General features: G+C 48.5%; 9 non-coding genes across 9 annotated transcripts; 5 read left to right on the top strand and 4 right to left on the bottom strand.

Annotated features, from left to right (window-relative positions):
• Nucleotides 1-459: 459 nt before the first annotated feature.
• On the bottom strand, nt 460-576 carry LOC138231469 (U5 spliceosomal RNA). The gene has a single exon (XR_011186720.1). It is a non-coding gene; the product is annotated as a U5 spliceosomal RNA (small nuclear RNA).
• A 394-nt stretch (nt 577-970) lies between these two features.
• LOC138231494 (U5 spliceosomal RNA) lies at nt 971-1,084 on the bottom strand. The gene has a single exon (XR_011186745.1). It is a non-coding gene; the product is annotated as a U5 spliceosomal RNA (small nuclear RNA).
• An 8,150-nt stretch (nt 1,085-9,234) lies between these two features.
• Nucleotides 9,235-9,306, top strand: trnag-ucc (transfer RNA glycine (anticodon UCC)). Its single transcript has one exon. It is a non-coding gene; the product is annotated as a tRNA-Gly (tRNA).
• Nucleotides 9,307-10,139: 833 nt separating this feature from the next.
• On the bottom strand, nt 10,140-10,281 carry LOC138231419 (U4 spliceosomal RNA). The gene has a single exon (XR_011186672.1). It is a non-coding gene; the product is annotated as a U4 spliceosomal RNA (small nuclear RNA).
• Nucleotides 10,282-10,934: 653 nt separating this feature from the next.
• On the top strand, nt 10,935-11,006 carry trnag-ucc (transfer RNA glycine (anticodon UCC)). The gene has a single exon. It is a non-coding gene; the product is annotated as a tRNA-Gly (tRNA).
• Nucleotides 11,007-11,839: 833 nt separating this feature from the next.
• LOC138231418 (U4 spliceosomal RNA) lies at nt 11,840-11,981 on the bottom strand. The gene has a single exon (XR_011186671.1). It is a non-coding gene; the product is annotated as a U4 spliceosomal RNA (small nuclear RNA).
• Nucleotides 11,982-12,634: 653 nt separating this feature from the next.
• trnag-ucc (transfer RNA glycine (anticodon UCC)) lies at nt 12,635-12,706 on the top strand. Its single transcript has one exon. It is a non-coding gene; the product is annotated as a tRNA-Gly (tRNA).
• An 889-nt stretch (nt 12,707-13,595) lies between these two features.
• On the top strand, nt 13,596-13,669 carry trnan-guu (transfer RNA asparagine (anticodon GUU)). The gene has a single exon. It is a non-coding gene; the product is annotated as a tRNA-Asn (tRNA).
• Nucleotides 13,670-15,204: 1,535 nt separating this feature from the next.
• On the top strand, nt 15,205-15,286 carry trnas-uga (transfer RNA serine (anticodon UGA)). Its single transcript has one exon. It is a non-coding gene; the product is annotated as a tRNA-Ser (tRNA).
• The last annotated feature ends 2,498 nt before the right edge of the window (nt 15,287-17,784 follow it).

Below are 17,784 nucleotides of genomic sequence, written 5' to 3'. Positions count from 1 at the left end.
TCTTTGTAACCGTCTTTGTAAACGAAAAGAGTTTATTTTTTCATTGACAAAAAGTAACACCACAGCATTTAGTTGATCCGATCACGCAAGCCCAGGCCGCCTTCAAGGCCTCTGCCCTGCCGGTCGTGGTTGGCAATACACCTGGCCTTACAAACGAGCCAGTGGGGCCCGTTCAGCTCCGGGCTCATCGCCTGCGGCTCACGGCTTGCGAGCGTGCCCAATCCGTGCGATAACTCGGAAAACACCCGGCCACACTGTGCCGGAAACGACGCACTCTGGGAAGCCGCTATGCAGGCAAGGTCCCAAGATCCCCTGCGGCCGGACACTTCCCGCCCCCCAAAGAAAAGAGCGCCAATCAGACGGCCAGAGACCGAGGACTCGCGGAGCAGACAGCCACAATCGCCATAACAAGAGCAATTGTGAACGTTTTTGTTTTCTCTCTTTGACCAGCCCAGCTGTACCCCACCCGAAAGCAAGGAAGCGCAAAAATTGCATAGAACTCATTCATGCTCCTCTCCACGGAAATCTTTAGTAAAAGGCGAAAGATTTGTACGAGATGAAGAGAAACCAGAGTGCGTGGCTGCACAGCTGCAGGAGCCCAGGCCGCCTTCAAAGCCTCTGCGCTGCCGGTCGTGGTTGGCAATGCACCTGGCCTTACAAACTAGCCAGTGGGGCCCGTTCAGCTCCGGGCTCATCGCCTGCGGCTCTCAGCTTGCGGCCGTGCCCAATCCGTGCGATAACTCGGAAAACACCCGGCCACACTGTGCCGGAAACGACGCACTCTGGGAAGCCTCTATGCAAAGCGAGGTCCCAAGATCCCCTGCGGCCGGACACTTCCCGCCCCCCAAAGAAAAGAACGCCAATCAGACGGCCGGAGACCGAGAACTCGCGGAGCAGACGGCCACAATCACCATTACAAGAGCGATTGCGAACGTGCTTGTTTTCTCTCTTTGACCAACCCAGCTGCGACCCACCCGAAGGCAGGGAAGCACAAAAATTGCATGGAACTCATTCATGCTCCTCTCCACGGAAATCTTTAGTAAAAGGCGAAAGATTTGTACGAGATGAAAAGAAACCAGAGTGCATGGCTGATTAAGGCCATTTAAGGCCTTAATCTGGCAATTAAGGCCCACACCGATCCTGAGCCTCAGAACTCCGGGCGCAATTAAGGCCCAAACCAGTTCTGACCTTCAGAACTCCGGGCGCAATTAAGGCCCACACCAGTCCTGAACTTCACGGTAAGGGTCCAAAACCCGTTCAAAAACTCCACGCGCAATTAAGGCATAAACCAGCTTCGAACGCCTGTACACAATACCGCGGAACCCCTGCCAGACCAAATTCTGGGCTTACAGCAAACAACCCATTACATACACCGGTGTCTTCCCCGGGCCAGAGGAATTCAGAAACTCACGTTTACTCCGTCATCTCGGGCGATTCTCGCAGGGAGCAGAGATTTCCCAATCGGTCAGAGAGAGTCGGGACTTTTAAATAAAAGAGGAGTCCTTACCTCTTAGTTATGTGCGCGCTGACCATCTCTCCTGCCGATGGGAAGTTCTGCGCCTTCTGGAGCATCCGCCGACTACGCCAAATTTGTTGTAACAGAAGAAATAAGGTTCTTGATCCCGAGATGAAGTAAAACAGATGAGTTTATTGCATGCAAGGAACAATAAAGCCAAAGTCTTGTTTCCCGCAAGAAACAACAAAACCGAAGTATTGTTCCCCGTACTGTTACAAACTTTTGGGTTATATAGTGTTTTCTTCTCCGTTTCTGACGTCACTCGGTCTGATGGTAAAGAGGGGGGTTCATGGTATTTGGCCAGTTTACGATGTTCTGGACAAATGGTCAGTTTAACATTACACCCAGGGGGGTTCCTAGCTTGCATCTGCAATCCTTATCAGTTAACCCCCCTTTCCTGCCATAAACCCCAGTTTGTGACTTGAAAGTCTAAACCCCCTACAGAAAGGATTAAATTCAAACCCCCGTCTCCACATCTTTCTTCAGTATCTTAATAAAGTGAAGGAGCTGCCCCTTCGCCAAGGCGGTGTGGGGCAGAATGGACAACATAATGCAACTCCTGGAAACGAATGCGGTGCTCAGCTACCAGTACATTCTGCTGGGGCTGGCACCTACCGGACTGGACAGGGGGACGCAGTTCCTGATGTGGCTGCTGCTGTCCCTCACAAAGAAAGGCCTGTGGGACGCGAGAAACAATCTCATCCGGCACAACAACAAGTGGGGAGCGAGGGAGCTGGAAGAGAGGATCCTGGCGGACCTCAGGAGGAGGATGAAGCGCGACGTTGCTAAATGGGGTTTCCCCACGGCAAAGGAGCACTGGAAAGGCCTATGGACCCTGTACAGGGATTAATGGTTTACAGCAAGCGGTAGGGTTTGGAGGGACTCTCATAATAGCGCAAATCCGCCCACCCTTGCAAGGATTGATAACGGACAATCACCGCCGTTCCGCCGATGTTTTAATTTTGTGGAGTGTTATCGTGTGAGACGTTTCCCTTTGAGATGTGTTTTTTTTCGGAATAAAGTATATTTTATAAGAAAAAAAAAAGATTGTACCATAAAGATTTCCATGGAGAGGACTACGGTTTCCTGCAGGACTATGCCGGTAGGAGGACCAGGTTCCACAACTTCAAGGGGCTGTGTCGAGGCGATCCACAGTACTGTCAGGACCAGCCCTGGCAGTTTTAGGATTCCCATTCTGGAACATAGATGAGGCACATGGTACAGTTCCACTATAATTTTGAATATATTTTCCTAGCAGGACCTACAGTACAGTACCTAACTGCCTGCAGCTACAAAGGGGCACCCCCCTCTTTGATCGGGTTTGGACGTTTAACCCTATTCTGTGTTCTCCGGCGCCATTTGAGGTGGGCGATACAACCGGAGGTGGTTGCGATGCACCCACTTGTAGACCAGAGATTGCCTTCCCTTCTCAATCTGAATTCGATAAGCTACCGGTGATACCTTATCGACAATCTCGTGGGGTCCTGTCCAACTGGGTAAGTACTTCCGGGCCACCCCTGTGGGTTTGGCAAATTGGAAGTACAGGACCTTGTCTCCTACTTGGAGTTCCTGGTTAACTGCCTTTCAGTCATAGTATGCTTTCCTACCCTCTGCACTCCTTCCCAGATTGTTCTGGGCAAAAGCAAAGGTTGCCTGCAGATGTGCTCGCAGGTCTGACACATACTGATGGGCCGTAGCAGCCCCCGTCGTGCTCAGGTCCTCCACCCCATAAAGACAGTGTAGGGGAAGAGTCATCTTCCGACTTGTCATCATCTCAAAAGGTGGGACCCCCGTAGAGCAATGGGGCGTAGCTCGGATGGCCATCAGAACCAGGGGCAGCTTAATGTCTCAGTCCCTACTGCTGTTGGAGACAAACTTTTTGAGCATACTAACCACCGTTCGGTTTGCCCTTTCTGCCTGGTCCGAGGATTGAGGGTGGTAGGAGATATGCAACTGGGTCTTGACCCCAAGCATATTCCACAGGGTTGCCATTACTGTAGCTGTGAAATGGGTTCCCCGATCCGAGACCATGGTCAGGGGGAATCCCCATCGACTGAACACATGGTTCACCAACAGCACTGCAGTTGTCTCTGCCGTGTCGTTGGGTGCTGGGAGGCACTCAATCCATTTTGTGAATGCACACGTAACAGTGAGGAAATATTTGTTCCCTCTGGATGACCTCACCAGCGGCCCCACCCAATCCATTTGAAGATTGGACCAGGTGAATGTCATGCCCTTTTTCTGGAGTGGTGCACGGTGCAAGGGCCGTGATGGTTGGAACTGGCTACACGTCAGACACCCCTTTACATACGCGGCGATGTCTTGGCCCATGTGAGGCCAGAATGCCACCTGCTGGATAGTGTCGTATGTAGCCTTGATTCCCCGGTGACCCCCACAGGGTTCGTCATGAGCGTGTTGGATCATGACCCCCCGATGACAGTGGGGAACTACCCACTTTGGGACACCTTGTGCAACTGGTACACAAACCAACAACCCCTTTATAATTTTTAGGTTGTCTTTCACCTCTGCCAGCTCCTTCAGCTCCAGAGACTGGCTCAGCACCTGCTCCGAAAGAGGTTGACGCACTGGGTCAGCGATATGCTGATACATTTGCCCAATTGCTGGGTCCTGTTTCTGCATTTCCGCAAGATCGGTGTTAAAACCCTGTGACCCAAGCACTACAGATTGAGGGTCAGCTCCGACATCCTGTCTAGCCCTGCTTCGGGTGACCGCCTTGACCTCAGCCACGAATTCTGGGGGTAGCCATTCCTGCTGGAACTGCCAGGGTTCACCCTCTAAGGCGCCAGATTTGGCCAACCGGTCGGCCTCATCATTCCCGTCTTTGTCGGGTCCCTTCACCTGGGAGTGTCCCTTCACCTTCCTCCAGTAAACCATCATTCCAGCCTCGGTCGTGAGCTTGTCACTGGCCAGGAACAACTCTTTGTTCTTTACTTCCTTGCCCCGGGCATTTTTCATGCCGTTACCCTTCCAATACGGAACGTGAGACACGAAGCTATGTCGGGCGTAGTTCGAGTCACTACAGATGACAAACTGTTTAAGGCCATGTGTCAGGGCCTGCTGGAGGGTGATCAGCACCCCAGCTACTTCCGCATACTGACTAGTCTTTGGTCCTAGCTTATAGCGGGTCGGCCCACAGGGAGTATTGTCTTGCCAGACTACTCCTACCCCTGCTAGCACCTGCTGTTCGTGGCGAAAAGAGCAACCGTCAACATAGGCCATGGGTAAGCCCTGGCCCACGTTCTCATCATAGTACCGATGATTGTTCGGTAGCTCAGCAGCGGGAATTGTTTCTGGAGCTTCCATGTCAGTGTCACAGCCGTGACACACTTGGCCCAAAGCCAGGCCCTGTCCCAGGTACATTTTCTTGCTCTGTGCATAACGTACCTCTATCTCATAGCCTTGTAGGGCCATCATTCATGCCACAATCCTGCTATTTGACACCCTGCCCGCTTTCAGTCTCTGGCTATGCAGGAATGTCACAGGTTGGTGGCAGGTTTCGATGATGATCTTTTGTCCCCCAACATAACTACGGAAGTGTTCTACCGACCAGACCGTAGACAACAGGGCCTTCTCGCAGTCCAAGAACTTTTGCTCCACTGGGCTCAGGGCTCGACTGGCATATGCCACCACCCTTCACTCTTGGTTATATTCCTGACTCAGAGCAGCCCCAAGGCAGTGCTCTGAGAACCCTGCTTCAAGGTAGAAGACCTTATTTTTGTCAGGGTAGGCCAAGCTCGGCGCACTACCGAGTCTGCGCTTCAGCTCCATCACAGCCTGTTCTGGGGAAGGCCCCCACTCAAAGGGCACGTCTTTCTGCAACAGCTTGTGGAGGGGCCTTGCTATTTCAGCGTAATCCTCAATGGACTGCTGGGAATAATTACATACTCCCAGAAAGCTGCGCAGTTCAGACAGGTTAGTGGGCGACTTCATATTCTGGATAGCTTGGACTCTGCTGGACTGTGGCTGTATGCCTTGGGCTCCAACCAACAGTCCCACGTACTCCACTTGGGTCCTACACCACTGTCCCTTAGCCAGGGACAGTTTGGCCCCTGCACAGGAGAGCTGGGTCAACACATGCCTGATCTCGGCCATGTGTTCTTCCCAGGTCTGACTCCTCATCAGAATATCGTCCACATAGACCAGGTTGCCCCTGGCGGCTGCATCACTCATGGCTTTGTGCAGAAATATGTTGAACTCCGCTGGGGAGTTGGAATACCCAAAGGGGCATCGATTCCAGGTGAACTGCCTGTTTCCAAAGGAAAAGGCCAGTTTGTACTGGTCTGTTGGTTCTACCTTAAGGGTCCAGAACCCATTGGCCACATCCACTGTGGTGAAATATTTCGCTGTTGTCACCTTGGCTAACTCCTGATCTAGGTAGATCATTGGCCATCGTGACAAAGGAACCTGTTTATTCAGCTGCCGGTAGTCAATGGTCAGACGCCATTTACCATTGGGTTTCAGCACCGGCCACAGTGGGGAGTTATAAGTGGAGTTACACTCCCTTATGATCTGACGCTCTAGTAGAGCATCCAACGTCTGCTTTATGGACTCGTATGCCGTGAGGGGAATGCGATACTGCCTGACATAGGTTGGGCGGGCGCCAGGGGCCGTTGGAATGCGCACTGTGTTCAAATCCGTCACCCCGCAGTCATAGGCGTCCCGTGCAAACACTTCCCGGAAATCCTGGAAATTCTGACGCAGCTGCTGACGCTGGCTTTCCGTTTCCAGGGCATCTGCCTTGCCAACCTGTTCCTGTACCTGCTCTAGGAACCCCGCTTTTGACGGCATGGCGGTATCCCGGGTCGTACTCTCGGCTGAGTGGTCCATCGGAACACCTGCGTGTACTGTGTACACAACCATCTCATCCTTATCGCTAAGGTCCACCCTGCACACCTCCTGGTTGCAGAATCCCTCTATTGGCATAATTGCAATCATCCGCCGGGGGTAGGTGTAGTACACCTGCTCGGTTCCCCCCTCCCTGGCCAAGGGACCAGGGAGCTGCCCCAGTACTGGGATGGCTAGTTCGAAATCATAGAAACCATTGTCAATTACCAGTCCCATGTCAGTGCGAGCAGGGATTTTGACATCTTGTTTTGCTATGTTCTGCACCAACAGGCAGGTGGCTCGGCCATTCCGTTCCAGTCTGGGGGTACAACAGACTGCTAGGTTCAGTCTGATAAACTGAGCTGATGGTTGGAAGAAAACCATCTCAGCGTCCATTCTCTGTCCCTTCTTTAGGACAAGGCGTACTGGAAACCCTGCTGTTGACGCAGGAACGATCAGGTCCGATTCGTTTACTACCTGGCAGGCCTGAGGAATCGTCTGACCTGACCGAATGTTCTCGGGGTCACCGCTTAGAGAGTGGGCATCTGGGTCCACCCGTGTCCACAGCACACTGTTTACTGTGTCCAGCTGGGCGCCCAGTCGAACCAATAGGTACTTCCAATAGGAAGTAGTGAGCAAACTTCCTTTTTCCGATGGAGATGGAAGCTACACAGCTTCCTTTGCTCCAAATGGACCTATGAGATGGGGGTGCCCACCACAGAACCTGTGACTGCGTCACCAGGGTCACTTGACAGCTTGGCGACAGGTCCTCGAACAGACCTTCACTGATTATGGACTTCTCAGAGCTGAGGCTAAGAATTACATCATCAACCTGCACTTCTGCCACCTGGACCCCCTCCCACCACCATGGGGTGGTATTCCTGGACCCCCTGAGGTACCAGGGTGCACAGAAAGGACTCCCATTCATTACCGGACAGGGAGATCCACTCTTCTTCAGGGATGAAAAGGGGGTGTGCTTTACCTGGCGGGTCAAGCAGCTGCTTGGAGCACTGCTCCTGTAGTTGGGAGACCGTGGGAGTGCTGGCCTGGGCAGGACTTCCCTGTAGTTTTGGAAAGCAAGAAGAGACATTTATTCTCGTCCAGAGGAACCAGGAGGAACCTCCAACTCAGCTATAGTGTTCAGTGGGCACTGTGTGATCACAGCATAACCACTGAATCCCCCTTTTTGCTGTGCAACAGGCTTAGGGTTTTTGACCTGAGCCCACAATTTTCCACGCTGGCAGTCCACCAGAGGCTCCAGCCTGTCAAGCAGGTCTTGGCCAATGAGTAGTGGCTCTGTTTTAAACCTAGAGATGTAAACAGGATGCACCACGTTCATTGGCCCGAACCTAAGTGCCACCCACACTCCTGGCATGATCCTGGGTATAGCTGGAAATATCTATCTTACACGGTTCTACCTTAAGTCTGATGCCTTTTCCTTTCGCTACTCGTTTGAGCTCGCTGAGTAGATCGGCTGACATCAAACTAATTTCAGCCCCAGTGTCAATCAGTGCTTCTCTATCTAAGACGTTTTCAAGAGAAACCTTGATATAAATACGCCTTGCTTTGCCTTTCTGGCTGAGATTCCCTAAGAATTGTTGGAAGCCTGCCTTTTCTTTGACTTCAGGGGCGGGGTCAGCGCCCAACTCAGAGTCACAGCCTTCTTCCAGGCAGGAACCCTCCCACCCAATCAGATAGACTGAGGGAGGGGCTTGGGACGGATCCCCGCCTCCTCCAGTGAGAAGGGGCGTGGTCCCCCTAAGCTCATTCACACTTCCGGCATTCGGTGCGGAAGGTTTACCCTGTCCTGATCTCTCAGGCAGGGCTTGTTCAAGCCTGGCCAGGCGGGCTGCAGTCGACTCCCTTCGTCCAGTCTTATGATAGACTCTGCCTGAGCCCTTGCCTTCCCCGTAGCGCTCACGGCGGCTCTGACGCTTAGTGCGGTCCTGCCTGCCTATTTTGCGCCGGGGCTTAGCGAGCTCAGGAACCTCAGCTGCCTCGAGCTGAGGCGAGTCGTCAACCCTGCTGGCTTTAGTGGCGAACACGGCCGTTTTAGCAGGTTTTCGCTCTGAGGAAGCAGAGACTTCAGCTCCCCAGGCTTTTTGAGCCAACCTTCTAATGTCAGCCATTTTCATCGCTTTTGCATCAGTGTGCATCACAATCATTTTCCTGACTGAGGGATGCAGATTAGCAATGAATAAACCTTTGAAATTCACGTTCTCTTCGCAACCCTCTTCATTCCGCCCTGCAAAATAAGTGCGCCTAAGCCTCTGATAATAGTCGCGAGGGGCTTCAGCTTTTTCGTGCTTAATATGGTGCACAGCGGCCACGGCAGCTATGGGATCGATAAAAGCCGAAAATTCTCCGATCATTGCCTGACACAGCTCCTCAAAGCTATTACAGACCTCCGGTCCTTGTCTAGACATCCACGCAGGGCAGTCGTTGCTCCGAGGGGATCTACCAGCAGTCCGGCTGGCTGGTAGAAAGTCTCTATGCACAGAGTGGGACCGCGAGTCCTCACAAGTCACTCTTGTGCCTGGGAAGAAGCTGGTTCGTTCCCGGTCCAGCACTGCTTCTGAATAAGCTATTCAGGTTGTCTATGAGGGTCCAGCTGTAGGGTCCAACTGTCCAACACAAACACAATCTGTAGCGTTTAGCGTGACATAGTCTTGCAGGCATCGTGCTGTCTCACTGCAATACTATACCGCTGGAGGAAACAGTCCATCTGGCCATGAAACTCATTTGAACGTCTAGCTACAGCAACTAACAATATCATGATTTATTCAGGATTTGTGGAATCAGCACGTCCCGGAGACAGCTTCCGAAATCGTGAGCATTCTCTGGTGGTGTCCTGCAGGGCTTTTTGTGTGTGTGTGTTGGTGGTATAGTGGTGAGCATAGCTGCCTTCCAAGCAGTTGACCTGGGTTCGATTCCCGGCCAACGCAGTGGCGATTGGTTTTAAATGCTGTCATGAGCCTTGGATTGTGAATAGCAAAGCGAAGCCTTTTGAAAGAGCCAAAGCACTGCAAAACGGAATTGAAGGAGAATCTTAAAGGGGATTCTGAGCGGTGTCTGCATACACGCAGTCCGATACGGGTGCTGAAAGCTTGAGCTACTCTCAATGTCATGCTGCCTTTCCCCGGAGTAAATCTGTTACATTGAAAGAATGCTTCTGGCAGGTTCAAAAAGGGACCCTTGTTAATTGGAGAAATCAATGATTTCGAATGAATTCTGTATGCGTTAAAAGACAGCTATACACAGAAAACATGCAGGACACTGCTCATGATGTCTCAGTGCGTTTTTCCAAGCCATCTGACAAAGCCCGCCCACTGAAAACTGCAGCAGATCGTGTAAAGACGTTCAACTTTGTAACTACTGCACGCACAGGAAGCAGAATAAATTCCTCTTTTCAAACTGTCAAAGGTTTGCTTTGCGAACGCTGCAGGACATCGCACAATCTCTTTTGAACGGGGACAAACCATTTCTTATGGGGCGCAGTAAGTACAGACGTTTAAAAAGCTCCACTCATGCCGACGATGCAGCATGAAGAAGCGCAACCTAAATTTTGACAGACAAAAGCCGGGCGCCGCTACGAGCAATATGAAATCAAACTGACAGCACACGGCGTTTCGCGCTAACTCAAAAGTGATCTCGACAGACGCTGTTCTCTGCATAACGCTGAAAGAGCTAAAGAGCGTTTCTGTTGAGACGTAACAAGCTCGTTTCTTTCTACCATGATGTCACCATGACCAAATCTGTCTTTAAACACCTTGCTCAGTCTCTGACGAGACTATCAAAAATTGCTTTCGCCGATTGTATTGCAAACCGGCGGAAGCGGGGTATTGGGAAAAGTTTTCAACTAGCAATAATCGCGCCTCGGCTAAACCTCACAGGCTACGATACTGCCACTGCGCAAAGCTGACGGTTGCCAGGCAACCGCGGGGATCCTATGGAAATCGTTATCGATCGTCTCATGGCATGTCGTTGCGGTAACGCTTCATATTTGTCGTCTTCTTCTTCTTCTAGCTTGAGGTTTTGAAGAATTTCATGACAGACAAGGGCTCCGTTGGGAACAAAGGGCGTTGTGAGAAAACCGTTGCTTATTTTCAGCAGCAGAAATTCAACCCTTTAAATACAAGATGACAGAACAATGACGAAGGGCGTGCCGGGAGGAACTCATGCACTACAGAGGAAAGGGGGCGGGCACGTACAGTTCACATTCAAGCCACAAGTACTCTTCTCGGATGTTACACAAACAAATCCTAACGTCTTGAAAGCATTGCAGCATGTTTGTGTCCCACTTCCCGTGGCTGCAGGACGACTGACACGAACGGACAAACACAATCTGTGGCGTTTAGCGTGACATAGTCTTGCAGGCATCGTGCTGTCTCACTGCAATACTATACCGCTGGAGGAAACAGTCCATCTGGCCGTGAAACTCATTTAAACGTCTAGCTACAGCAACTAACAATATCATGATTTATTCAGGATGTGTGGAATCAGCACGTCCCGGAGACAGCTTCCGAAATCGTGAGCATTCTCTGGTGGTGTCCTGCAGGGCTTTTGCAGGTGTGTGTTGGTGGTATAGTGGTGAGCATAGCTGCCTTCCAAGCAGTTGACCTGGGTTCGATTCCTGGCCAACGCAGTTGCGATTGGTTCCAAATGTTGTCATGAGCCTTGGATTGTGACTAGCAAAGCGAAGCCTTTTGAAAGAGCTAAAGAAGTGCAAAACGGAATTGAAGGAGAATCTTACAGGAGATTCTGAGCGGTGTCTGCATACACGCAGTCCGATACGGGTGCTGAAAGCTTGAGCTACTCTCAATGTCATGCTGCCTTTCCCCGGAGTAAATCTGTTACATTGAAAGAATGCTTCTGGCAGGTTCAAAAAGGGACCCTTGTTAATTGGAGAAATCAATGATTTCGAATGAATTCTGTATGCGTTAAAAGACAGCTATACACAGAAAACATGCAGGACACTGCTCATGATGTCTCAGTGCGTTTTTCCAAGCCATCTGACAAAGCCCGCCCACTGAAAACTGCAGCAGATCGTGTAAAGACGTTCAACTTTGTAACTACTGCACGCACAGGAAGCAGAATAAATTCCTCTTTTCAAACTGTCAAAGGTTTGCTTTGCGAACGCTGCAGGACATCGCACAATCTCTTTTGAACGGGGACAAACCATTTCTTATGGGGCGCAGTAAGTACAGACGTTTAAAAAGCTCCACTCATGCCGACGATGCAGCATGAAGAAGCGCAACCTAAATTTTGACAGACAAAAGCCGGGCGCCGCTACGAGCAATATGAAATCAAACTGACAGCACACGGCGTTTCGCGCTAACTCAAAAGTGATCTCGACAGACGCTGTTCTCTGCATAACGCTGAAAGAGCTAAAGAGCGTTTCTGTTGAGACGTAACAAGCTCGTTTCTTTCTACCATGATGTCACCATGACCAAATCTGTCTTTAAACACCTTGCTCAGTCTCTGACGAGACTATCAAAAATTGCTTTCGCCGATTGTATTGCAAACCGGCGGAAGCGGGGTATTGGGAAAAGTTTTCAACTAGCAATAATCGCGCCTCGGCTAAACCTCACAGGCTACGATACTGCCACTGCGCAAAGCTGACGGTTGCCAGGCAACCGCGGGGATCCTATGGAAATCGTTATCGATCGTCTCATGGCATGTCGTTGCGGTAACGCTTCATATTTGTCGTCTTCTTCTTCTTCTAGCTTGAGGTTTTGAAGAATTTCATGACAGACAAGGGCTCCGTTGGGAACAAAGGGCGTTGTGAGAAAACCGTTGCTTATTTTCAGCAGCAGAAATTCAACCCTTTAAATACAAGATGACAGAACAATGACGAAGGGCGTGCCGGGAGGAACTCATGCACTACAGAGGAAAGGGGGCGGGCACGTACAGTTCACATTCAAGCCACAAGTACTCTTCTCGGATGTTACACAAACAAATCCTAACGTCTTGAAAGCATTGCAGCATGTTTGTGTCCCACTTCCCGTGGCTGCAGGACGACTGACACGAACGGACAAACACAATCTGTGGCGTTTAGCGTGACATAGTCTTGCAGGCATCGTGCTGTCTCACTGCAATACTATACCGCTGGAGGAAACAGTCCATCTGGCCGTGAAACTCATTTAAACGTCTAGCTACAGCAACTAACAATATCATGATTTATTCAGGATGTGTGGAATCAGCACGTCCCGGAGACAGCTTCCGAAATCGTGAGCATTCTCTGGTGGTGTCCTGCAGGGCTTTTGCAGGTGTGTGTTGGTGGTATAGTGGTGAGCATAGCTGCCTTCCAAGCAGTTGACCTGGGTTCGATTCCTGGCCAACGCAGTTGCGATTGGTTCCAAATGTTGTCATGAGCCTTGGATTGTGACTAGCAAAGCGAAGCCTTTTGAAAGAGCTAAAGAAGTGCAAAACGGAATTGAAGGAGAATCTTACAGGAGATTCTGAGCGGTGTCTGCATACACGCAGTCCGATACGGGTGCTGAAAGCTTGAGCTACTCTCAATGTCATGCTGCCTTTCCCCGGAGTAAATCTGTTACATTGAAAGAATGCTTCTGGCAGGTTCAAAAAGGGACCCTTGTTAATTGGAGAAATCAATGATTTCGAATGAATTCTGTATGCGTTAAAAGACAGCTATACACAGAAAACATGCAGGACACTGCTCATGATGTTTCCCGAGCCGAAACACAGTGCGTTTTTCCAAGCCATCTGACAAAGATTGCCCACTGGAAACTGCAGCAGTTGGACATGAAAAGTGCACGATAAATGCCATTTCTCATCATTTCTCTTGGCATCAGTTCTGCTATCAAATGGGACGGAGGCAACGGGCTCAGAGAGCAGGTTAAGTGCACACCGAACGCAGATGTGTCCAAGTGTCTGTAAAAGCGCGGTGCTCCGCTGGCGCTGTTCCCTAGTGGCTTAAAGTGCCCGCCTAGTAAGCAGGCGATCCTGGGTCTGAATACCAGCGGTGCCTCTCTCCGTGTCTTGTTGTGCCGAATGTCTCATTTCAGACAAACATGTACAGCTTGGTTCAGTTTAATGCAAGAATTCATTTCCTTTCTGGAATAACTTGTTTTTGAAGAAATCCATACAGCTTGTGAAAGATGAAATCCATTTCTTGGTTGTCAGTGGAAAAAGATTGCCGGCTGCAAGAAGCGCAAGTGATTGTTTTCTTTGACCAGAAACCTGCAAATGTAGGGAGCACAAGCAGCTGTCAGTCTCTGTGGCGCAATCGGTTAGCGCGTTCGGCTGTTAACCGAAAGGTTGGTGGTTCAAGCCCACCCAGGGACGCGTGTCTCAGTTTTTCCAATGTAAACATCATCACCGCTAAAGATGATGGCGCAGAAGGCTCCACAGTCGAAACGTTGTGCTTCTTTTCTTCTTTTTTCAGCATGGAGTAAACCTTTGCTTGATCCTTTGCAGCCTACGCATGCTGACACAGCTGCCTTTCTCTTAACGCGCCTCAATCATTATTCACCAAAACCATCAGCAGAATGTGTCGCCTTTGTGGTGATGTCACTCCTCTGCTTCACAAATGTCCTTAGTGACGGACCATTTCTTTCTGCCATTTTTCCGGAGCGGTTATTGATTGCTCCATCATTTCCCTCATACTTTCCATCCCTAGATTGAAAAAAAAAACAGAAACAGGCTGACAGGACGACAATCAAATTGCAAAAACTCATCAAAGCACTCAATAGAGTATTTGAATCCACAAGTAGCTACGAGCAACTTTGTCCTGGCTTGCATGAAAGTCGGAAAATGTCAAAAAGAAAAAGATGGTGGCTTTTTCATATTTGTTCTTTCATTTTTAGTTCGTTGGCTCTTCTGTCCATTGTCCTCCTGCCTGGCTCTTGACCTGTGACTGTCTGAACGCACACATTAGACTTTCAGGCAGGGGATTTGTCCTGAGCCTCTGTGAAAGACCCACCCACCCCCATAAATAACTGCTCTAGAAACACATGAATGCAAAACTAAACCACAGCTTAAAGAGGAGCTCCAACTCAGTGCCATACTAATGTAAACGAAGTAATACTAAGACATGTTCTTATGGATTTGTCTTACCTTGAGATATGTAATTGGATTTCAGGATTAACTTCCTCATTCAATGTAGTGGTGATTCTTTGCCTGGTCAGTACCTGGGTGGGAGACCTCCAGCGAACAATTAAGCTTGCTGCTGGAAGTGGTGTTAAGAGACTCTTAGGATCTTCCAGAGGTCTCTGTCCAATAGCACTAGTTGCCTTAGAGCTGGCTCAAACATTGCTCAAGAGTCTACCTTTCACAGATGCGCAAAGATGAATGATGGGGGTGCACGCTTCAAGGAGCCTTCCAACTGTAGGGACCGATTAGAGACGATCCGTAGCATGTGTTCGTTTCCATATACGCCCCGTGTCTCAACGGTAGGACAGAGTCAAATACTGCCTCGACACGTAACAGCGTTATATTAAACCGCAGGACTTGAGGGCTGTTTTGTTTGAATGTTCAAGGCATTGGTAAGAACGTAGGTCAAGGGCCATTGGTGCATCTCCTGTAACTGGAGCAAAAATGCTATTCAAAGTGCAGTGACTAAAATCGTCGTCCACATGTCTCCGTTGTTGATTGCTTTCTGTCTAAGAACGTTCTGTTTTCATGTCCGAACGGGGAGACTTTATCATTCCAACTTGAAGCCACCCTTAAGTCCTCTGAGGTGTGTGTGTGTGTGCTTGCACGTATGGCGTAAAAGGTTTCTTAAACGGAGAGCGAACTTGAAAAAAGTTGCCTCCGCTGCCGCCGCCGCCTCGTACTCCCTGTTCGATTGTAGCAAAAAGGCAGCGACCGCGGCGCTTGCTGTAGTCGTGGCCGAGTGGTTAAGGTGACGGACTTGAAATCCGTTGCGGTCTCCCCGCGCAGGTTCAAATCCTGCTGACTACGGCGTCCTTTGCATTTGGTTGCGTGCGTGCGTGTAAAAGGACCAGCGCCATTTCGTTTTCGCTGGGACCTTTAACACTCTAAATCGCCTGGACCCGCAGCCTGTGAAATCGATTCTTCAGCACCCACGAAGGACGCTTTGCCGCTGGACACAGATACCGATGCTTTTCTGCAACGAGCTTTCCAGCTGAATTTTCTCGGCAGCTCCGTACTGAACCTGTTCTCCATTGCAACATAGCGGAGGCTCGTCACGTCTATAGCAAGGCTGTGTAGGACCGCATACGCCACAGTGACTTGTACACAGACCACATGAAAGGCAAGCAAAATACACTTTTAAAATTCCAAAGACTCACAAGGTCAGAGGAACAGCGATGACCTGAACAGATCTTTTACAGAAATCTAGGTTGACCTTTTTAGAGCTGTAATTGCATTTTTGTTTAATAGAAGATCAAATCTACTCGCATGTACCAGCACCTTACAGTTTATTGATGTTAATTCTGTTTAAGTAATAAGATTGCAAATTATTTTGGACTTTAGCCGGTGTTTTTTAGAACAAATTGCTTACACTTCTGTAAGGAATACGCAGTACGTGCCTTTGTCAGTCATTGCTCACCATACCTGTAACTTTATTATCTAACTCACTTCCTCAAATGGTGAAGGTCCACAAACATAAATGAAAAAAAAAACCCTTGATGTAGATGAGGTGCACAAAAAAGCAGCCCCTGATAGCGTATAACACATTTATACTATTGCAGAGACACATGTAACATATATATATATACTGTATATATATATGAAACAGAAATAGAAACAGAAACAGGAATCGCTTACTCACCTGGAGAATCTCTGTAGGAATATCTAGCATTTATCAATGGAAATAAAAGCTGCTTTAATACAGTGCATGTTCAAACTCAAACCCTCAGCTGCTGTTCTTGTTTGTTTTGGGACAAATTGCAACTGAGCATCGCATGAGCCGTTACGTACCCTTATCTGTTAGGGAATTTCAAGGGAGGAGTTAGGTCAGAATGGGTAGGCTGCAAAACAACAAGTAAAGATTTATTCCAAGATGAAACATTGTGGCAGTTTTCTTATCTTTTCAGCATGGACTAAACTTTTACGTGTTCCTTATATGCTATATGTGTATATATTAGCACCAATGTTGTTCTTAAAAACTAACATGAAATTGTCAGGGACATTCAGCTATATACAAAGACGAGACAGACAAAGTAATAATTCTGTATTAACATGGCCTACATATTGACGCTGTCGTGGAAATTTAACTATCAAGGAAGCCACAAGAGAGAGTTCTCACCTGAGTAAGGTCTTTATTTCAATATTGCAATATTGGGAGCCCTGCTGCCACTTCGCAAAGTGCATCAGAGACTCAGTTAGTTACAAGCAGTTCAGGGTTTTATAAGACGTTGCGCTGTAAAAAAAAGTTCAGCACTTGGTCCCTTCTAAAACTTCCCCTTTCTCTAAAAGAAAACAAATTACCTCATAGAGCGAGAGAAAAACACTAGATTTGTTATTCAAAGTTTATCTGTTACTTTCAGCTAATTCTAATGACCCAGACAGCATATATTGTTTTGGTACATTGTCTTCTAAACTAACCCAAACAGTGTACTTTGTTGACGAACTGTTTTCTAAAATTCTGCACATACTGTAGCATAGCAGTTATATCCTTGAAATATTATCTAAAAGCACCAATATATTTTTTTGCAAAGCTCTCTACATTTTTAAGAATCAATTAACTCATTAGATTTCCACTACAATTCCCTCCTTTTATTCTTGAAAATGATTAAAAATTAGATTCTTCATATGGACTCCCAGGAGGCTCCCATACTTCAGATTCTTCCGTTTTTATCAGAATATACTGATGCGCAAACATATTCATTATCATATTGCGAAGCATTGGAATAATACAAGTCGAACAGCAACACAAAAACAGGAAGACAAGTATCACAGCTACTATAATTGGTGTTAGTAACTTGAAAAAAAACATTCCCCCCGGCCCAAACAGTGATTCTAACCAAGAGAGAAAAGCAGGTATATCTTTAATGCCTCTTTCTTTGTCCACCTTGTCTCTCAGTTCTTTCAAATGTTGAATAGCAAGCGTAAGATTTCCGTAATCATTGTCATTTGCTGGAATAAATGTGCAACAGGAGTCTCCTATTAAAGCACAGACTCCTCCAGATGCTGCATTTTGTAGATCCAGCACGAACCTGTTCTGAAGTGCCATTAATCTAACTCCCCTTAATTCTTGTTTGATAGCGTCTAAGCCTTCTAACGTGATGTTAATAAACGAGTACATTTCATAGCGAGTAATTTGTAACCAGCGGGCATTAGCTACTGCCTGAATACTCAGTCCTGAGGAAAAAATCATTTCAGCTGCAGTAAATAGTCTATGGTCTTCTGGTACTTTAGAAATATCTGGACCATATCTGTCAGCCCAACTGAGAGCGCGTTTAACCCTTGACTCCCTCTGAAGGGGCTTCATTGAA

This window comes from Lepisosteus oculatus, unplaced genomic scaffold (assembly GCF_040954835.1).
Source record: "Lepisosteus oculatus isolate fLepOcu1 unplaced genomic scaffold, fLepOcu1.hap2 HAP2_SCAFFOLD_60, whole genome shotgun sequence".
NCBI lineage: Eukaryota > Metazoa > Chordata > Actinopteri > Semionotiformes > Lepisosteidae > Lepisosteus > Lepisosteus oculatus.
Note: the sequence above shows the minus strand (reverse complement) of the source record. Positions and strands in the feature narration are given on the sequence as shown.